The following is a 12500-nucleotide window of genomic DNA, read 5'->3' as shown; positions in this document are numbered from 1 at the left end:
TTTTAGTCGTTGCTCTGGATAAGGGAGTCAGTCAAATGCTGTAACTGTAAGTGATTCCAGACAAGAAGCAAAGCAAAAAAAGTGTTCTGTGACACTGGGTGAGATGGAGACAGAGATGTGTCTGAGCGTGTGTGTGTGTCTGAGCGTGTGTGTGTGTCTGAGCGTGTGTGTGTGTCTGAGCGTGTGTGTGTGTCTGAGCGTGTGTGTGTGTCTGAGCGTGTGTGTGTGTCTGAGTGTGTGTGTGTCTGAGTGTGTGTGTGTCTGAGTGTGTGTGTGTCTGAGCGTGTGTGTGTGTCTGAGCGTGTGTGTGTGTCTGAGCGTGTGTGTGTGTGTCTGAGCGTGTGTGTGTGTGTCTGAGCGTGTGTGTGTGTGTCTGAGCGTGTGTGTGTGTGTCTGAGCGTGTGTGTGTGTGTCTGAGCGTGTGTGTGTGTGTGTGTCTGAGCGTGTGTGTGTGTGTCTGAGTGCGTGTGTGTGTGTGTCTGAGTGCGTGTGTGTGTGTGTCTGAGTGCGTGTGTGTGTGTGTCTGAGTGCGTGTGTGTGTGTGTCTGAGCGTGTGTGTGTCTGAGCGTGTGTGTGTGTCTGAGCGTGTGTGTGTGTCTGACCGTGTGTGTGTGCGTCTGAGCGTGTGTGTGCGTCTGAGCGTGTGTGTGTGCGTCTGAGCGTGTGTGTGTGCGTCTGAGCGTGTGTGTGTGCGTCTGAGCGTGTGTGTGTGCGTCTGAGCGTGTGTGTGTGCGTCTGAGCGCGTGTGTGTGCGTCTGAGCGTCTGTGTGCGTCTGAGCGTCTGTGTGCGTGCGTGTGTGAGCGTGCGTGCGTGTGTGAGCGTGCGTGCGTGTGTGAGCGTGCGTGCGTGTCTGAGCGTGTGTGTGCATGTTTGAGCGTGCGTGTTTGAGCGTGTGTGTGTCTGAGCGTGTGTGTGTGTGCGCGTCTGAGCGTGTGTGTGCGTGTCTGAGCGTGTGTGTGCGTGTCTGAGCGTGTGTGCGTGTCTGAGCATGTGTGTGTGTCTGAGCGTGTGTGTGTGTGTCTGAGCGTGTGTGTGTGTGTCTGAGCGTGTGTGTGTGTCTGAGCGTGTGTGTGTGTCTGAGCGTGTGTGTGTGTCTGAGCGTGTGTGTGTGTCTGAGCGTGTGTGTGTGTCTGAGCGTGTGTGTGTGTGTGTGAGCGTGTGTGTGTGTCTGAGCGTGTGTGTGTGTGTGTGAGCGTGTGTGTGTGTCTGAGCGTGTGTGTGTGTCTGAGCGTGTGTGTGTGTCTGAGCGTGTGTGTGTGTCTGAGCGTGTGTGTGTGTGTCTGAGCGTGTGTGTGTGTCTGAGCGTGTGTGTGTGTCTGAGCGTGTGTGTGTGTCTGAGCGTGTGTGTGTATGAGCGTGTGTGTGTGTCTGAGCGTGTGTGTGTATGAGCGTGTGTGTGTGTCTGAGCGTGTGTGTGTGTCTGAGCGTGTGTGTGTGTGTCTGAGCGTGTGTGTGTGTCTGAGCGTGTGTGTGTGTCTGAGCGTGTGTGTGTGTGTGTCTGAGCGTGTGTGTGTTGACGGTGTGTGTGTGTCTGAGTGTGTGTGTATGAGGCGTGGTGTCGTGTCAGAGCGTGTGTGTGTTGTGTCTGAGCGTGTGTGTGTGTGTCTGAGCGTGGGGTGATGTGTGTGTCTGAGCGTGTGTTGTGTGTGTCTGAGAGTGTGTGTGTGTGTCTGAGCGTGTGTGTGTGTGTCTGAGCGTGTGTGTGTGTGTCTGAGCGTGTGTGTGTGTGTCTGAGCGTGTGTGTGTGTCTGAGCGTGTGTGTGTGTCTGAGCGTGTGTGTGTGTGTCTGAGCGTGTGTGTGTGTCTGAGCGCGTGTGTGTGTGTCTGAACGTGTGTGTGTGTGTCTGAGCGTGTGTGTGTGTGTCTGAGCGTGTGTGTGTGTGTGTCTGAGCGTGTGTGTGTGTGTCTGAGCGTGTGTGTGTGTGTCTGAGCGTGTGTGTGTGTCTGAGCGTGTGTGTGTGTGTGTGTGTGTGTCTGAGCGTATGTGTGTGTGTGTGTGTGTCTGAGCTTGTGTGTGTGTGTGTGTGTCTGAGCTTGTGTGTGTGTGTGTGTCTGAGCTTGTGTGTGTGTCTGAGCTTGTGTGTGTGTCTGAGCTTGTGTGTGTGTCTGAGCGTGTGTGTGTGGGTCTGTGTGCGTCTGAGCGTCTGTGTGCGTCTGAGCGTGTGTGTGTGCGTCTGAGCGTGTGTGTGTGCGTCTGAGCGTGTGTGTGCGTCTGAGCGTGTGTGTGTGTGTCTGAGCGTGTGTGTGTGTCTGAGCGTGTGTGTGTGTCTGAGCGTGTGTGTGTGTCTGAGCGTGTGTGTGTGTCTGAGCGTGTGTGTGTGTGTGTGTCTGAGCGTGTGTGTGTGTGTCTGAGCGTGCGTGTGTGTCTGAGCGTGCGTGTGTGTCTGAGCGTGCGTGTGTGTCTGAGCGTGTGTGTGTGTGTCTGAGCGTGTGTGTGTGTGTCTGAGCGTGTGTGTGTGTGTGTCTGAGCGTGTGTGTGTGTCTGAGCGTGTGTGTGTGTCTGAGCGTGTGTGTGTGTCTGAGCGTGTGTGTGTGTCTGAGCGTGTGTGTGTGTCTGTGCGTGTGTGTGTGTGTCTGAGCGTGTGTGTGTGTCTGAGCGTGTGTGTGTGTGTGTGTCTGAGCGTGTGTGTGTGTGTGTGTCTGAGCGTGTGTGTGTGTGTGTCTGAGCTTGTGTGTGTGTGTCTGAGCGTGTGTGTGTGTCTGAGCGTGTGTGTGTGTCTGAGCGTGTGTGTGTGTCTGAGCGTGTGTGTGTGTCTGAGCGTGTGTGTGTGTGTGTCTGAGCGTGTGTGTGTGTCTGAGCGTGTGTGTGTGTGTCTGAGCGTGTGTGTGTGTGTCTGAGCGTGTGTGTGTGCGTCTGAGCGTGTGTGTATGTGTCTGAGCGTGTGTGTGTGTCTGAGCATGTGTCTGAGCGTGTGTGTGTGTGTCTGAGCGTGTGTCTGAGCGTGTGTGTGTGTGTCTGAGCGTGTGTGTGTGTGTCTGAGCGTGTGTGTGTGTGTCTGAGCGTGTGTGTGTGTCTGAGTGTGTGTGTGTGTGTGTGTGTGTGTCTGAGCGTGTGTGTGTGTGTGTCTGAGCTTGTGTGTGTGTGTGTGTGTCTGAGCTTGTGTGTGTGTGTCTGAGCTTGTGTGTGTGTGCGTCTGAGCTTGTGTGTGTGTGCGTCTGAGCGTGTGTGTGTGCGTCTGAGCGTGTGTGTGTGCGTCTGAGCGTGTGTGTGTGGGTCTGTGTGCGTCTGAGCGTCTGTGTGCGTCTGAGCGTCTGTGTGTGTCTGAGCGTCTGTGTGCGTGCGTGTGTGAGCGTGCGTGCGTGTGTGATCGTGCGTGCGTGCGTGTTTGAGCGTGCGTGTTTGAGCGTGCGTGCGTGTCTGAGCGTGTGCGTCTGAGCGTGTGTGTGTGTGTCTGAGCGTGTGTGTGTGTCTGAGCGTGTGTGTCTGAGCGTGTGTGTGTGTGTCTGAGCGTGTGTGTGTGTGTCTGAGCGTGTGTGTGTGTGTGTCTGAGCGTGTGTGTGTGTGTCTGAGCGTGTGTGTGTGTGTCTGAGCTTGTGTGTGTGTCTGAGCGTGTGTGTGTGTCTGAGCGTGTGTGTGTGTGTCTGAGCGTGTGTGTGTGCGTCTGAGCGTGTGTGTGGGTCTGTGTGCGTCTGAGCGTCTGTGTGCGTCTGTGTGCGCCTGAGCGTCTTTGGGCGTCTGAGCGCCTGTGTGCGTCTGAGCGTCTGTGTGCGTGCGTGTGTGAGCGTGCGTGCGTGTTGTAGCGTGTGCGTGCGTGTTTGAGCGTGCGTGCGTGCGTGCGTGTCTGAGCGTGTGCGTGCGTGTTTGAGCGTGTGTGTCTGAGCGTGCGTGCGTGCGTGTCTGAGCGTGTGCATGCGTGTTTGAGCGTGTGTGTCTGAACGTGCGTGCGTGTCTGTGCGTGTGCGTCTGTGCGTGTGTGTGTGCGTCTGTGCGTGTGTGTGTGTGTCTGAGCGTGTGTGTCTGAGCGCGTGTGTGTGTGCCTGAGCGTGTGTGTGTGTGTCTGAGCGTGTGTGTGTGTGTGTCTGAGCGTGTGTGTGTGTGTCTGAGCGTGTGTGTGTGTGTCTGAGCGTGTGTGTGTGTCTGAGCTTGTGTGTGTGTCTGAGCTTGTGTGTGTGTCTGAGCGCGTGTGTGTGTCTGAGCGTGTGTGTGTGCGTCTGAGCGTGTGTGTGGGTCTGTGTGCGTCTGAGCGTCTGTGTGCGCCTGAGCGTCTTTGGGCGTCTGAGCGCCTGTGTGCGTCTGAGCGTCTGTGTGCGTGCGTGTGTGAGCGTGCGTGCGTGTTGGAGCGTGTGCGTGCGTGTTTGAGTGTGCGTGTCTGAGCGTGTGCGTGCGTGTCTGAGCATGTGCGTGCGTGTTTGAGCGTGTGTGTCTGAGCGTGTGCGTGTGTGTCTGAGCGTGTGCGTGCGTGTTTGAGCGTGTGCGTGCGTGTTTGAGCGTGTGTGTCTGAGCGTGTGTGTCTGAGCGTATGCGTGCGTGTCTGAGCGTGTGCGTGTCTGAGCGTGTGCGTGTCTGAGCATGTGCGTGTCTGAGCATGTGCGTGTCTGAGTATGAGCGTGTCTGAGTGTGTGTGTGTGTGTGTGTGTGAGAGAGAGCGTGTGTGAGTGTGTCTGAACGTGTGTGTGTGTGTATGGAGCACGAGGTGTTTTATCAGTGTAAGGAAACACAGAGGCCGTGGACAGGAAGGAAGCGAGGCGAGATAGAGCGGCGCTCAGGAGACACGGCTCCTGTGAATCATGTGTTTGAAGTGACACTGAGGTATTCACTGGAACAATGGCGGCTGTTTTTCTTTTCTTACTGTAGACTGTAAACAGGAGGAGGAGGAGAAATATCTCAGTGTGAGTGAAGGGGAATAAAGATAAAGGATGTAGGTGAGGGAGTAAATACTTATGAGCGTGTTCAGATGTCTGAAGTGGATTTGAATTTGTCAGACAGACAAACAGCGTTTATCTATTAAACAGTTTCATGTTCATCAAATAACATTTGTACCTTTTCCCTTCATTAATATTCAGAAACACATTAATATTCATGAGATACACAAACACCTCTAACATTCTCATGGTTATTAATTAGTAGAACAAAATGTACTGATGTCATTAATGTCATTATCTCTGTTTATTTTCTTACATTTATTTACTCATTCTTTCCCTCAGCGTGAACCTCAGTGTGTCTTTACGTCTTTACTTATCTCCTCACACACTCTCTCACTCACTCACACACTCACACACACACACACTCACTCACTCACACACACACACTCTTACTCCCTCACTCACTCACTCACTCTCACACACACACTCACTCACTCACTTCCTCACTCACTCACTCACACACACACACACACACTCTCACTCCCTCACTCACTCACTCACTCACACACACACACACACTCTCACTCCCTCACTCACTCACTCACTCTCACACACACACACTCACTCACTCACTTCCTCACTCTCTCACACACACACACTCTCACTCCCTCACTCACTCACTCACTCACTCACACACACACACTCTCACTCCCTCACTCACTCACTCACTCACTCACACACACACACTCACTCACTCACTCACACACACACACTCACTCACTCACTCCCTCACTCACTCACTCCCTCACTCACTCACTCCCTCACACACACACTCACTCACTCACACACACTCTCACTCCCTCACTCACTCACTCACTCACTCACACACACACACTCACTCACTCCCTCACTCACTCACTCACTCACTCTCACTCACACACACACACACACTCACTCACTCACTCCCTCACTCACTCACTCACACACACTCTCACTCCCTCACTCACGCATTCACTCACTCACACACACACTCACTCACTCACTCACTCACTCACTCACACACACACTCTCACTCCCTCACTCACTCACTCACTCACTCACACACACACACTCTCACTCCCTCACTCACTCACTCACTCACTCACTCACTCACTCACTCACTCACTCACTCACACACACACACTCACTCACTCACTCCCTCCCTCACTCACTCACTCACTCACTCACACACACTCTCACTCCCTCACTCACACACACACTCACTCACTCACTCACTCACTTCCTCACTCACTCAGTTCCTCACTCTCTCACTGACTCACTCACTCGTCTATTCACTTGCTCATGTACCAGCATACTGCCCTTATTTACCTACACACTCACTAAACTTGGCACTTCCCTACATTCCTTCATACCCCACTGCTCCTTCTGTTCTTCTTCATCTTTGTCTTTATTTAGTTTATATTGCACACCCGGTTACCTGCTTCCTCACTATCCTGTGTACTTACTGTATGTCCTACATATTTATTCACTTACATAATTATATATTTATTTAAATACTTCTTTATGTCTGTTGTTGTGCAGATTTAAACTTTCTTGCTCGTTTATTCACTTACTCACTTATTATTCATTACTTGTGTAAATATTTGCATAATAACTTACATTCTTCCGTAAAGTCGCGCTGTTCCTTATTTACATATTTACATAAAAACTTACCAGTGCACTTCTTTTCTTCCTTTTGTACACGTGTTCCATTCTTTTACACACATTTATTTATTCACTAGTGAATTTACACACTTGAGCACTTACACACTTCTTCTTACTTGTATACGTGTACATTTACCTGGTTGTATACTTAATTGTCCTTACGTACTCGTGTACTTACTGACCGTGAGGAAAGTGGAGCGAAAGCATGCAGAGCTGCAGGTAAATGTGGAACGAATAAAAGGAGAGATGCAGGTCGAGCAGTCGCCAAATCCTCTTTTTTTCTTTGGTGTATCTGCTTTTCATCAGCGCCGTCTGTTGTGCGAAAGTTCACAGGCGTTTGCGTCACAGACGCTGCGTCTGGTCGGGGTCAGGAGCGGCACGGCGAGGTGAGAGAGTCAGGACGAGAGAAGTAGGAAGTCTGAAAGACAAGAAACGAACGTCAGCACGACTGTTTATTTTTCTGCCTGAATTATTATCTGTGGGTCACGAAGGTAAAAGAAACACAAACCGTCTACTCGTTTAACTCACAGAAGAACTCACACACTCTCACACACACACACACTTTTATTCACGCTGGAGAAAACAAACCAGTTCTGTTCTTATTCTTCATTTATTAATCTATTGTTCTGAATTTCACACTTTACTTACACACACTTCATCACTTAGGGACTCGTCTACGTTCCTGTTTACGTACAGAAGTACACTTACAGAGAAGGTCACCTAGAGAAGAGGCTCTCTCTCTCTCTCACACACACACACACACACACACACACACACACTCTCCTCTCCTCAGTGTCTCAGTAGCAGTTGATGGATTTGAACACACAGCCTTGTGGTCAGTGAGACAACATCGTAACCTGAGGAACAATAATCACTTCCTCATAAAGTTCTCATCCTGTCTAGTGACATCGCTGAGACAGCACATCCACCATTCTCCAGAATTCCTTAGAGCCTTCAGACAGAAAGCACTTATATTTTACTAAACCCATAAAATCAGTAAAGCAGGCAGGCAGACAGACAGACAGACAGACAGACAGACACACAGACAGGCAAGCAGACAGGCAGACAGACAGGCAGACAGACAGACAGGCAGACAGACAGACAGACAGACAGACAGACAGACAGACAGGCAAGCAGACAGGCAGACAGACAGACAGGCAGACAGACAGGCAGACAGACAGGCAAGCAGACAGGCAGACAGACAGACAGACAGACAGACAGGCAGACAGACAGGCAGACAGACAGGCAAGCAGACAGGCAGACAGACAGGCAGACAGACAGGCAGGCAGGCAGACAGACAGACAGACAGGCAAGCAGACAGACAGACAGACAGACAGACAGGCAGGCAGACAGACAGGCAGACAGACAGGCAGACAGACAGGCAGACAGACAGGCAGACAGACAGGCAGGCAGACAGACAGACAGACAGACAGGCAAGCAGACAGGCAGACAGACAGACAGACAGGCAGACAGACAGGCAAGCAGACAGGCAGACAGACAGACAGACAGGCAGACAGACAGGCAGACAGACAGGCAGACAGACAGGCAGACAGACAGACAGACAGGCAAGCAGACAGGCAGGCAGACAGACAGACAGGCAGGCAGACAGACAGGCAGACAGACAGACAAGCAGACAGACAGACAGGCAGGCAGACAGACAGACAGGCAGGCAGACAGACAGACAGACAGACAGGGAGAGAGGATATTTACCTAAAGGAAAAGCGCAGTGTTACAGAGGTAGTAATATAAATAAACACAGGTAATATAAGTAGAATAATTTTTTTATTTATTTTTAGAGAAAAGTGAAGATGCACAGTGTGAAAAATGAAACACAATTTTGTCCTGAAATTAGACAAATTTCCACAAATAAAAATCTAATTATAAACTTTTCTTACAAACACACAGTGTGTGTGTGTGTGTGTGTGTGTGTGTGTGTGTGTGTGTGTGTGTGTGTGTGTGTGGTGAAGACACGACTGAAGTCAGTCAGGTGAACAGTGTCTGTGGTCCATCTGAGTTCAGTCGAGGTTCAGATGTTAAATTAGAGAGTGATCTGATTCCTCACCTGCTCAGTGTCGGAGGTCCTTCATGTCCATCTCCTTCCTCTCCACCTGTCTGTTCTTCATCTTCTCCATCCGTGTGTGTGTGTGTGTTGTGTGTGTGGAGGGAAGACCAAGAGAGTGAGAGGTGAGTGAAGGAATGTGGAAGGGGGAAGAGAAAAGGCTTTGGAGGTTTTGAATAAGGAGGCTGGAGGGTCTGGAGCTTCCCCCCCCCCCGGGGCAGGGGATGGGGCAGATCTGCTGAAAGGCCACCCAGCAAACTGAACCCTTTTGTTATCTGATGGTGGAGCTTTTGATGAGCGGCGGCTGTGTGTCTTTTTCCTTCGGCTCTCGCAGGCATTCCTTCACTCGGGTTAAAGCCCTGAGCCTCTGTGAGCCCCCTGTGTGGCCTCCTGATACCCATCAACAATCATTAACCCCATCAGGATAGCAGTAATCCCCCTGTGTGTGTGTGTGTGTGTGTGTGTGTGTGTGTGTGTGTGTGTGTGTGTCCATCATCGTCACTACCACGTCACTCAGGAGCTCATGGTTGTAGCTCTCTGGCTGGACGATCTGAACATTTGATCGCATCATGATGCTTAAAGATTTTTCTCATTTCCTCTGTTGTGGTGTACAGACTGCTAAATAATCTGTAATACGTGTGTGTGTCGTTGGTGTGTTGTGTGTGTGTGTCGTTAGTGTTTTATACGTGTGTGTGTCGTTGGTGTTTTATACGTGTGTGTGTCGTTGGTGTGTTGTGTGTGTGTGTCGTTAGTGTTTTATACGTGTGTGTGTCGTTAGTGTTTTATACGTGTGTGTGTCGTTGGTGTGTTGTGTGTGTGTGTCGTTAGTGTTTTATACGTGTGTGTGTCGTTGGTGTTTTATACGTGTGTGTGTCGTTGGTGTGTTGTGTGTGTGTGTCGTTAGTGTTTTATACGTGTGTGTGTCGTTAGTGTTTTATACGTGTGTGTGTCGTTGGTGTGTTGTGTGTGTGTGTCGTTAGTGTTTTATACGTGTGTGTGTCGTTGGTGTTTTATACGTGTGTGTGTCGTTGGTGTTTTATGCGTGTGTGTCGTTGGTGTTTTATGCGTGTGTGTCGTTGGTGTTTTATACGTGTGTGTGTGTCGTTGGTGTGTTATGTGTGTGTGTCGTTAGTGTTTTATTGGTGTGTTATACGTGTGTGTGTGTCATTGGTGTGTGTGTGTGTGTTATATGTGTGCGTGGTTAGTGTGTGTTATATGTGTGTGTGTCATTGGTGTGTGTGTGTTATATGTGTGTGTGTCATTGGTGTGTGTGTGTTATATGTGTGTGTGGTTAGTGCGTGTTATACGTGTGTGTGGTTAGTGTGTGTTATACATGTGTTATACGTGTGTGGGGTTAGTGTGTTATACGTGTGTGTGGTTAGTGTGTGTTATACATGTGTGTTATACGTGTGTGTGGTTAGTGTGTGTTATACGTGTGTTATTAGTGTGTGTTATACATGTGTGTGGTTAGTGTGTGTTATACGTGTTATTAGTGTGTGTTATACGTGTGTTATTAGTGTGTTATACATGTGTGTGGTTAGTGTGTGTTATACGTGTGTGTGGTTAGTGTGTGTTATACATGTGTGTGGTTAGTGTGTTATACGTGTGTGTGGTTAGTGTGTGTTATATGTGTGTGTGGTTAGTGTGTGTTATACATATGTGTGGTTAGTGTGTTATACATTTGTGTGGTTAGTGTGTGTTATACATGTGTGTGGTTAGTGTGTGTTATACGTGTGTGTGGTTAGTGTGTGTTATACATATGTGTGGTTAGTGTGTTATACGTGTGTGTGGTTAGTGTGTGTTATACATATGTGTGGTTAGTGTGTTATACGTGTGTGTGGTTAGTGTGTGTTATACATATGTGTGGTTAGTGTGTTATACGTGTGTGTGGTTAGTGTGTGTGGTTAGTGTGTGTTATACGTGTGTGGTTAGTGTGTTACACATGTGTGTGGTTAGTGTGTGTTATACATGTGTGTGGTTAGTGTGTGTTATACATGTGTGTGGTTAGTGTGTGTTATACATGTGTGTGGTTAGTGTGTGTTATACATGTGTGGTTAGTGTGTGTTATACGTGTGTGTGGTTAGTGTGTGTTATACGTGTGTGTGGTTAGTGTGTGTTATACGTGTGTGTGGTTAGTGTGTGTTACATGGATAATACACTACGTGGCACAGTGGGAATGTTTCTGATCCAGTCAGCATGTGTCTATTTTCCTTCAGTAAACGAGTCGGTCTGAATCTTTACTCTGCCGTGTGGAGTGTGAGTCCAGTGTGAGTGTGAGTCCAGTGTGAGTGTGAGTCCAGTGTGAGTGTGAGTCCAGTGTGAGTGTGAGTCCAGTGTGAGTGTGAGTCCAGTGTGAGAGTAACACAAACACACAAACACACACACACACATTCAGCAGCTCATCATGACGTCTTGAGTTTCTCTTCTGTTCCCTGGAAATGACATTGACTCAGACGTGTCCCAGTCTCTCTCTCTCTCTCTCTCTCTCTCTCTCTCTCTCTCTCTCTCTCTCTCTCTCTCTCTCTCTCTCTCTCTCACTCACTCACTCACTCACTCACTCACTCACTCACTCACTCACTCTCTCTTTCTCTCTCTCTCTCTCTCTCTCTCTCTCTCTCTCTCTCTCCATCCCATGGCAGCTCTGTTTCTCTGATTTCACCATCGTTAACGCAGGGATCGAGTTGTGCTCCACAGATGGCATACGAGCTCCTGTGTCCAGGCTCGGCATGCCTTTTCCGTACACACACACACACACACACACACACACACACACCACACACGCACACAGACCTCCTCAGCCAGCATCAGATATCTGCTGTTTTTAGAAGTGTGGAGATGGGACAGATAGCCATCAGCAGCGCCTCAGACGGCACAGTGGCACTACAGCCGCGGTTCCCACGATCCCTCTGAGAGCTTCACTTGGGGGAAGGGGGGGGACAGGAACTGAAACGATGTGAGAAGATGGGAAGAGAGAGAGAGAGAGAGAGAGAGGAAGAGAGAGAGAGAGAGAGAGAGAGAGAGAGAGAGAGAGAGAGAGGAAGAGAGAGAGAGAGAGAGAGAGAGAGAGAGAGAGAGAGAGAGAGAGAGAGAGCATGTTCTTAAGGAGGAGGATTTTTAAACGGAGGCTTTGATGTGCATTAAAGTGGACGTGGGCTGAATGTGAAAGACGAGGGGCAGCTTCAGGGTTCCACTTCAGTACCACCTTACACTGTGGTGTGTGTGTGTGTGTGTGTGTGTGTTCATATGCGCGAGGTTGCGGTGATCCTGTACATTTCTCTTGGCATATTAATATTATTCCGGTTCCTTTTTCCATTGTTGTTTTACTTCCTTTTTCTTTTAGGTTTATAAAGACATTTTCCCTGGTATTATTTTTTTCACCAGCTGATTGTGAGAAACTTTAAACGCTCCTCCTTCAGTTCCCTTTCTTGAGCTATGAAGTGAGGAAAAAGGAGACAAATAAAAACTGTTTTGTATTGAATTTGTTTAAAAAAAAAAAAAAAACAGAAACGAAGCACAAAAATAAAAACAGTACAGAAATGTTAGGCAGGTGGACTGTAGAAGCGGAACTCTGTGTAACAGCTCGACAGATGAAACCAATGAGATTTTAAGTTTAACATTTGCAAATGCTAGAAGTTATTTATGCAAAACGGTGGTTTCAAAAGTATTGGCACCCTGACAGTTAATATTGGGTGAAACCCCGTGTCTCCTGTTGACATTAAAAGCGCTGATTCACTTCCTGTTATGTTACAAAAACAAACAGAGATCGAGGCCTGTGTCGAAGATCTCACAAACTGTTCTGTGCAGAATATTTCTGTTTAAACTGAGCTCAGCACTTAACCTCCTGGCAGAGGCAACCAGGGCTTGGTTTAATGTACAAAAAATGTCACTGATCCACCGCCGTCTTTTACACCGGGCTTCTCTCAGTACCGGTCT

At 49.2% G+C, this 12500-nt stretch overlaps 1 protein-coding gene across 1 annotated transcript in view; it reads left to right on the top strand.

The window, feature by feature from the left end:
* The window catches only part of exd3 (exonuclease 3'-5' domain containing 3), a 57881-nt gene that overhangs the window by 24083 nt on the left and 21298 nt on the right, over window positions 1-12500 (top strand). The gene's annotated exons all lie outside the window — the stretch shown is intronic.

This window comes from Tachysurus vachellii, chromosome 20, assembly GCF_030014155.1.
Source record: "Tachysurus vachellii isolate PV-2020 chromosome 20, HZAU_Pvac_v1, whole genome shotgun sequence".
Taxonomy (NCBI): Eukaryota; Metazoa; Chordata; class Actinopteri; order Siluriformes; family Bagridae; genus Tachysurus; species Tachysurus vachellii.
Note: the sequence above shows the minus strand (reverse complement) of the source record. Positions and strands in the feature narration are given on the sequence as shown.